Source organism: Pinus tabuliformis, chromosome 3_2 (genome assembly GCF_031772625.1).
Source record: "Pinus tabuliformis cultivar Carrire ecotype Pingquan chromosome 3_2, CPIR1, whole genome shotgun sequence".
Lineage (NCBI taxonomy): Eukaryota > Viridiplantae > Streptophyta > Pinopsida > Pinales > Pinaceae > Pinus > Pinus tabuliformis.
This window is the reverse complement of record NC_142302.1, coordinates 1,210,079,792-1,210,089,798: the sequence shown is the minus strand read 5'-3', so window position 1 is coordinate 1,210,089,798 and position 10,007 is coordinate 1,210,079,792. Positions and strand designations below refer to the sequence as shown.

At 34.7% G+C, this 10,007-nt stretch overlaps 1 pseudogene; it reads left to right on the top strand.

The window, feature by feature from the left end:
* Window positions 1–1,797: 1,797 nt before the first annotated feature.
* LOC149185100 (elongation factor 1-alpha pseudogene) lies at window positions 1,798–2,269 on the top strand (annotated as a pseudogene).
* The last annotated feature ends 7,738 nt before the right edge of the window (window positions 2,270–10,007 follow it).

Sequence of the window (10,007 nt, the reverse complement as noted above, 5' to 3'; positions counted from 1 at the left end):
AATCTAACTGTTCAAAGTTTGATATATTTTTATCTACTGTTCATTTCCTTTTCTCCTTTGTTTAGAAATTAGATTTTGGCATTAAAAGTTATTAGATTTATTTGTCCATTAACATTTAGAGATTTCACCTAGAAGCATAGCTTTTCTTTCTTAGATTAATTTCCTTAAGCATAAGAAACAAAACCTCCAAAAAGAACATAAACTATAAAACAACAAAGTAAGAAAAAGGATTAACTAAGTAGATATAGTGCACCACACTTCATCAGTTTACGATACCCGGATTGATAATTTATGTAGAGAAATTTAGGACACTAAATTGACTAGACATTTTGGCACCGTTGTTGGGGAAGTGTAAATTAGAAGACCTTATTTCTTACATCTAAAAAAAATCAATAATTTCTTGAGTATGCTCTCCTCCTGCACTTTGTGTGATCTGGAGGATCAAAAAAGGAATTTTTATGTTAAAAATAAATAAATTATTTTCATCATTTCATTTGATTCAATGAAAAACTTTAATTTCAATAAATTGTTTTGTTTAGTAAAATATATATGTATATTTTTAAATCTTTGAAAAAATATATATAATTTTAAATAACAAATCATTAAAAAAATAAAATCATTGTTTTGTTTAATGAAATATATATGTATATTTTTTTTTGAAAGTATAACATATAATTTTATTAACAAATCAATTAAAAAAAATACATAATAAAATAAAATAAATAAATAATAAATAAATTTTATTATTTCGTATAGCAAAATATATAGGTATATTTTTAATTTTTGAAAATATAACATATATAATTTTATTAAAAAAAAAAAAACCTACAATATAAACAATCTGAGTTGCGACCCTCCACATGCAACAGGCCCTCCTTATTGCAGCCATGGTAGCCATTTTTGAGGCAGGTGAGACATGGGAGTAGGCAGAGGGAATCAGAGAGTGGTTTCAGCGTCCCAGGCATCCGACGAGCAAGCCTGATGGAGAAAATTCAAAATTGATGTCTTCCATCATCCAAAATACAATGCAATTGCATGAGCTGCATCCACACGTCTCTATATTAACTTGTTCCTCCTGAATTTTTGCATCATTTCCTGCATCTTGTAAACGAAGGAATTGCAGTACCACTGAGTGCACAATGAGGGCATTGGATCTCAGGAATAGCCTCGTCGACCAATTGGGTGGCTCATTTAACAGTATTACAACAGAAGCATTCTCTGTAGCTGCAAATTCTATCATTCCTTCTTATATTCTTTTGCATGTGACCAGCCCATTTCCATGTTTAACACTCTCTATGTTCATAAGTTTGTGACTTGCTAGAATGTCAGAAAAACGCATTTGCTAGAAAAACGCAGAACTATAAAAAAAAACTTCAAACTTTAACGGTGCGATCCAGCCAAATGAAAATGCATTAGGAAAAAATAAAACATGGGTTTTTTTCAGGGACAGGGTCAGTTAAATAGCCCAGAAATAGTCTTAAGAAATTCGTAGTGGTTTGAGAGAAATTCTTGGTTCTCTGAAGCCTCTTTTTGGATGCCAAGTGAAGAAAAACGGATTTGAATTGTTGAATAGTCTGTTGTTTTAACTCGGTGTGCTTGGAGAGGAAAAATCTGATTTAGGAACTTATTGTGTGTTAGCATTCAATCTTGTTTACACCACACCTCTTGTATTTAATAACGGTCTCTCTCTGTGACTTGTACTTCAGTTTAACAACTGATTACATAACGTATCCAAAGATCATACGACTCTTCTCTTGAATTGTTACACAAAACTGAAGGATGTCACAAAGTATTCAACATTATGAATGTTGTTGTTAAGGATCTCAAGCATGGTTACGTGGCATTTGATTCCAAGAATGATCCAGCAAAGGAAGCTTCCAACTTTACTGCACAGGTTATTATTATGAATCATCCAGGATAGATTGGAAATTGTTATGCCCCTATGTTGGATTGCCACACTTGCCACATTGCCGTCAAGTTTGCTGAGATCATGACCAAGGTTGACAGGCGTTTTGGCAAGGAGCTGGAGAAGGAGCCCAAGTTCCTTAAGAATGGAGATGCTGGATTTGTTAAGATGATTCCAACCAAACCCATGGTTGTCAAAACCTTTGCTGAGTATCCTCCATTGGGTCGTTTTGCAGTCAGGGACATGCGTCAGATGGTTGCTATAGGAGTCACCAAAGCTGTTGAAAAGAAGGAACCTAGTGGTGCAAAGGTTACCAAGGCAGCAACCAAAAAGAAGTGAATGTTCCAGCAAAGTGATTGGGAATGGAGGATTGCGTGCTGCATTTCGTGTGCTTCCATGCTTATGGTTCACTATTTTCCTGATAGTATGTTAGTAGAGTTAGTTTGCCAAATACAAAATTGGGTTCTTGATCGGCGGTGGCATAAGTTACATTATTTTCTAGTAAATACTTTTTAATGGTTACATTAGGGTAAAGTTGATTTAAGATTTCGTAGTTGCGGGGAAATCATCAGTTTGTTTGCACTGCTAGGAAATCTATGCAGTTGGATTAAGAGAGGATGGGCATTAATAATTTCTATTACTAGTTTATTTTTAATGTTTGTATTGCCATCCGTACATGACATTTTTCTCCAGATTAAGAAGACTTGGAATTTATATTAGAGCGCAGTTTTGAAAAAAAAAATGAATCAATGAAATAAGTAGATTATTTGCTCATTTTTCTGAAAGGTATTGATTAATTTTGGACTGATGATGAAAAATGAATGGCTAAATTTCTGTTCAAGATTTTTAGCTACAGAAACTGTGCACATTCTGTAGCTAAAGTCATTTCGCAACTAAAGCCATTATGCAGCTAAACATCAATTTTGCAACTAAAAAACCTCACTATTCAAATCAGCCCAACTTTCTCATACCAAATCCAATTTCAATGATTCAAGTGTCTTTGGAAAGATATCGACAGGATCTACAAAATGATAAATCCATCATCAGAGTTTGAAATAGTAAATAATGAAATAAATTGCTGAAAAGAAACAATAGTTAACTTGAGACACTAATTCGAAAGCAAGTATAAATTCTTTTGGTGTTCCTTTGTGAACTTGTTTCATTAATACAAATTCTTAGTTTTGTGTGTAAATATCATAACTAGAGAGATTGGCCATCTCTCCCCTTCGATAATCTTCCATTCCATTGCAGAAGAAGTATTAGTTTTTTTTGCAGGTTTTAGGAGGTGATTACAAGTGAATGGTGTCGCTCTAAGAGACCAATTTCTTTCATAAGAGGATGATCAGCAACAAAGACGAAATATGCTAATGCAAAATCAGATTCAAGCACTTGCAAAACTTTCAGATACTATTATCTCCATCGCATCCATACTTCATAATAAACCATTCACCTCATTTCCCTTCATATTTTCCATTTACATTCACATACACTTTCCATTGTTTTTTTTACTCCTAACCCACAAATAAAAGCAAGAGGCTCATTTACATGCTTATTTCCCATTTCCATTGCTACTTTCCATTGTCATCTTCCATTTTCATCTTCCCTTTCCTATCATTTTCATTTTGCAAATAAGCCCTGCTTCAATGCAAATTATTGAGTCCATAGTCCTTTGAGTCTAAATTCCTTGCAAAAACACCTTGAGGCTTGCATACCTTAATGGCAAGTCCTCATGCCGACAAACAATGGGAATACATTAATATTCCTTATTCATCAGATCTTCTAGGTGACTCGACATCAACAAATTTATTTATACCTAGCAAGATGTGTTTGGGCATCTTAACTCTCATTGTCATCAATGGTGAGAGTTCTTGTGTTGACTAGTGGCATCCATTAATAGCCACTAAGTCAACAATTTCCTACTATGTTCGACATCAGAACATCTCTTCACATAGTAGGAATTTTGCCAATGAGTTTTGAAGACATGAAGACTATTATTTTCAGCATTTTTGGAGCAAATATAAAACAAATCAGCACTATTCAGCAGTAGATTCAGCAAGTTTTAGTAGAATCAATAAAAAGTCATCTTGACTCTTTTATCCATGACTCTTTTCATCCAGCCACTTGAAGAAGATTATGATCAGAATTTTGTAGCCACCACACATACAACTCATCCATTTCCAAAGGGTAAGTTAAGTTACGTCATTTTCTAACTTTTGACCATAGAATTCCATAAAAAGCTAGAATGATAATTGTTGGAAAAACATTTCTCTTCCTCATTTCATAAAATTGCCAATACCATCAGTTGGTGGTGGGGGGAGAATAAATTCATATTCATATATTTCCATGTTCATATCATATTCAAAAGCCCACATACTTTCAAAATATATTAACTATTACATTACTATTATGAGCATACCATGGCTTTTCAGAAGTGTTTAAAGGATAATTGGATACAAACACAATCATGGTTGTAACACAAGAACCAACCACGTTGCAATTCAAGTAAAACACTTTGCAGAAGTATGAAATTATCAAATGATATCATGCAAAGTTAAGCCAAAGCTCAAGGATCAAAATAATTGATGTAATATATATTGCATGAGGACATACAATAGCTTCAGTTGGGGGGTATGTTGGGTCTTGAAATTGTCATTCATTTCCATTACACTTTCACTATTATGTCCATTATATCACCTACATTTCACCTTCATTTTACTACCATGTCACTACATTCATCTCACTATCATTATCATTGGGTCACATTTATGTTTTTCCAAACTTTATTAATTCTTAGCCTTTTTAAGTAAATTTGTGGTTAAAAATTAGAAAATAATGTGCATATGCTTATACCTAACAAGTGGGTTGATATTGTTGACATGTGAAGGTCAAAAGGAGGCTTCTAGAAGACCTTTATGTGGCACCCTAAGGCCAAATTGGAATTTGAGTGGAGACGATCATGAGATCATGAGGATATCTGTCACATTTCCTAATTGTATTGAAACTCTAAAAAGACATGTGCCTTATCATTTCCTATTTTGATTAGGACTCTAGAGGTATAGGGAGAGATTCATGGACTCTCATTAATGAAATGACTTCTCTTCTTTTTGTATAAATAGGAGATCTCTCTCTTTCATTTGGTAGTCTTAGAAATCTTGGAGCTTAGAGATTGGTAGTTTTGGAGTTTTTGGAAGCTCTTGTAGCTTTTGGAGCTTTTGTAGTTTTGGAGAGCTTCGTAAGATTTCGTAATTTTGAAGAATTTGAATAAAGCTTTGATTTTCTCAACATGAAATGAGATGTGAAGTAGATGTCATGGAGCATATTATAATGTAAGGTAGAGTAGATTTTATTTTGTACTTTTGCTTTCATTTCATTAAAGTATGTCATTTTTTTTATGATTATTTTTAAGTTTAATAGTTTAGATTTTCTATTCATGCAATTTTAATTCACGCAAGTGTGTTCAACCGGTTGATTGTAGATTTATCTAACTATGTAATCTATGCCTAGCAAAATAGTCCAAGGAAGTATTTTCCAATTGGTGCTTGGAGCATTACAGCACACAGTAGATTAGTTTTCCTTTACTTGTTTTTGTATTTGCTTATTAGAGTAGTCACTCATTACATAAATGGATGTTTCCAAAGCCTTTCATTGATGGTTTATCCTCAAACTAAATGGTGAAATGTTGAGTTTATGAATGAGATTTCTTGTTGTTCAATGCCTTTTTCTTCTTAGTGTAATTTTATTGTTTCCGGAAGCCCTTGGTTCACTAAGTGGTGAAGTATTTCATTTATTAATGCGTCTTCCTCAGCATTTTCATGTTTACTTTTTCTTAGAACAATGAAGTATTGGATCCCTCCAAAATGCTATCACAAGGAGATAGTTCTCCCAAAATTGTGTAGCAAAGTGATAAACACTTCATTTAGCTGTTATAGTAGATTAGTTGCAATTTCACTTTCAGTCTTAGTATTTCATTTAAGTTCATTTCAAATTCATTTTCAGTTTTAGAAAAATGGAGTATTGGATCCTTCCAAATGCTAGCACAAGGAGGTAGTTCTCACAAAATTGTATAGTGGAATGATGAAACACTTCATTTAACTGTTATCATTTTTTCTTTCATTTCATAGACATTTTGTTGGCTTAGATTAATCTAACTGTTCAAAGTTTTTTTTTTATTTTATCTAAAATTCATTTCCTTTTCTCGTTTCTTTAGAAATTAGATTTTAACATTAAAATTCATTAGATTTAATTGTCCATTAACATTTAGAGATTTCACCTAGAAGCATAGCTTTTCTTTCTTAGATTGATTTCCTTGAGTATAAGAAACAAAACCCCCAAAAACAACATAAACTATAAAACAACGAAGTAAGAAAAATGGTTAACTAAGCACATATAGTGCACAACACTTCATCAGTTTGGGATACCTGCATTGATAATTTATGTAGAGAAATTTAGGACACTAAATTGACTAGACATTGATCATGAAGACCATGTAGAGGGGGCTGACAAGAAACAAGTAAATGAAGAGCAGTCCACTTTTGGATTTCCAACAGTGAACTTAGAAGTGAATTTACAAATGAAGAATATTTCACCTTCAACTCTTTCACACTTTCATGGTAAGGTGCACAAATACCTAGATTAATTTCTTTTTGAGTTTGATATATTATCTCGGAGTTATGATTATTCTTCAGATGCCCAGAATTTAAATTTGTTTCCTACAAATCTCAAGGATTCAGCTTTGCGCTGGTTCATGGGACTAGGAGGAAACACTATAAGTTCTTGGGATCAAATGAAGAGAGTATTTTTGAAGAAGTATCAGGAATATTGTAAAAATAGAGAAATGTAGGATGAGATATTCACCATTGTACAAGGTGATGATGAGACTTTAGAGGATTACTTAGAGAGATTTTTGTATATACTCCAAAGGTCCAAACAAAAATTTGATTTAAATATTATTCCAACCTTGTTCCTACAACGACTTACTGAGGATTCTAGATGTACATTGAATTTCTTAGGACAAGGAGAAATTGCTCCGAAAACTTTTGAACAAATTTGTGACTTGTGCAAGAAGTTCTCCAGAAATCAATCTAGATCCACTAGAGGAGGTCGAAGCAAAACTAAAATACTAGGATCTACAAATTCTACGATCACTGGCTTGGAGAATAAAATGGAAAATATGAAAATTGAAATAATGAATACTGTTAGAAAACAAATAGACTCTTTGAAATTCTAGCAAAAAATAGAAAAGGAACAAAAGTCATTGTGTGTTTTTTGTCCAAAATGTAGGAAAAAGCATCATTTAAGAGAGTGTCCTGCCGATATAAAAAGTGCTAATAAATGTTTGATATGTGTAGAGAACCATGCCACCGAGGATTGCCACTCCATACCTGGATTAAAAGTTTTACTTGAAGGAGAGCATTTTGAACCTGATCTATTACATGTCATTGGAGCACAAAGAAATTGGCCACAGGTAAGTGTAGGTATGGCTCCTGAAGCACATTTTTATGGTTATAATACACCTCCATATTCCTATTATAACAATAATAATCACTCTCAAAATTAGCAGCACGGGAACCATTTTCATGATGGACAGTCCTCCCAACCTTGGCAACAAGGATGGGGAGGGCCAAACCATTCATATCATTCCTATCCTGTTGAGATGCCATGATACCCTCCTTGCTATGCACCACACCATATGTCACAACCATCTTTTCCCTCTCTACCTCAGCAAAGCCAATCATTGCCACTATTGCATTTTCCACCACCATTTAGACCACCTCAGCTACCTGCTCAACCAGTACCAAATCCTAGTAATAAGGCAGTACAATTGATTCATTCGTTTGGACCATGATCTCTTCCTACCTATCAAACCTTGACAGTTGGGATAAATGAGCTTCAATTGAGATCGGGAAGGGTAGTTAAACTAGAAAAACAAAAAAAATATACTGTGATTATTGAGGAGAAAAATGAGGAGGTAACTTCTAATTATTAGAAAAACAATGTCACCATTCAACCCATTCCCATACCTTCAGATTCACCATCTTCTTCAAACTAGCCCCCCTATCCAGAGCTGTTGGTCATGGAGAAGAGTGACTCTAAGTCCACTATGGCTTATGAATTAAGGAATCTTTGTATAAAGGTCCCTTTACTTCAGGATATCGAAGAAATTCCCATATGTACAAAGATCATTCAGGAATTATTTCTTAAAATCCCAGGGAGGAAGAAAGTAGAACCTCGGACCATTCACTTTGTTGGTCGAGAAACTAAGTTGATGATAGGATGCGTATCAATGGAGAAATACACAGAACCTTGAAACCTAGTTGTTTTTGTCTAGATAGGTGAAATCCTTGTCTCTTATGTATTAATAGACCTAGGGGCGACCATCAATGTTATGACTAGGAAAACCATGGAACAACTTGGGTTGGGCCATATTCGTCTTACACCCACCGTGCTTGAACTTGGAGAAAAATGTAAAATCAATCTCGATGGAGTATTGGACAACATGGTTGTCTCTATAGATTCATGGGAATACCCCGCAGATTTCATTGTTCTCTAGCCAAAGAATCCAGTGGGAGGACATCCTTTGATTCTAGGATGACCATGGGTTGCCACGACCGCTGCTTATATTGGATGTCACTCCAGTGATGTGTACATTTCACATGGAGACTGTAGGAAAAAGGTCACCTTATACCCACCTTCTAGATCTATTCAGGAACTCAAGGACACTTTATGGTTAGATTATGATAGTGGTGATGAGGAGATCCGACCTATTTCTTCGATTCAACATTATACCAAGTCCACCCAGGATGGTGAATTATGATATTTCTTGGCCAATATAAACACTATGCCTTGTTTTCATCAATTTAGAAGATCTTTAGTCTGGATTTCCATGAAAATTCTGATTGCCAACCTTCCTTATCCCATACTGTGGCATCATCTTCCTGTACTCTTGAGCCCGAGACCACTCTTGTTGAAATTAGTCCAGGAAAATCTTTACACATTAGCTCAGACCTAGATTCATCTCAGCAAGAGCAGCTTGTTACCTTGTTGTGACATCACTTGGATCCATTCACTTGGAGTTATGAAGACATGAAAGGCATTCCTCCTGAGACTTGTACTCACCATATCTATATCCAAGAGGGAGCCTGACATGTTCAACAACCCCAGAGATGAATGAATCCCGCAGTAAGAGATATTGTTAAGGAGGAATTACAAAAACTCTTACATTCTAATTTCATCTACCCCATTTTTGACAATCAGTGGGTCTCTCCATTAGTGATAGTCCCTAATAAAGATGGGAGATGGCATATTTTCATTGACTATTGAGAATTAAACAAAGCCACTCTCAAGGATTACTTTCCCCTTCCTTTCATTGATGAGGTTCTAGATACCTTTGCTGGTAAAAATCACTTTTCATTTTTAAATGGCTCCAATAGGTATAACCATATCGAGATCACACCCTCAAATGAAGACAAAACTACCTTTACATGCCCTTGGGGTACATTTTCTTATCGAGTGCTTCCTTTCAGGTTATGTAATGCACCCGCTACCTTTCAAAGGGCTGTGCTGACTATTTTTGATGATCTTGAATGTGTTGAGATTTATATGGACAATTTTTATGTGCTTGGTAACTCATTTGATGAAGCTCTTAAAAATCTAGAAAAGCTACTTTTACGTTGCCGAGACGCTAATCTTGTTTTGAGTGATAAAAATGTAGATTAATGTGCAAAGTAGGAGTGGTTCTTGGTCATTTAGTTTTTGTCAAAGGTATCCAGGTGGACCCCACTAAAATTGAAGTCATGATTCATCTTCCTACACCCAAAACCGAAAGGGAAGTGAGAGGTTTCCTGGGACATGCTGGTTATTACTGGAGATTCATTGAAAATTTTTCCAAGATTTATACACCCGTTTTTCGATTATTAGCTAAGGATAGTGAATTCCCTCGGTCCATAGCTTGCCAATAGTCATTTGAAACATTGAAGGAAAAATTAGTATAGGCACCAGTTTTGAGAGGACCAAATTGGTCCCTGTCATTTCATATTTCCTCCGATGCTTCAGACACTACCATTGGCGCAACCTTATGACAAGAGGAGAATAAACAGTCCTA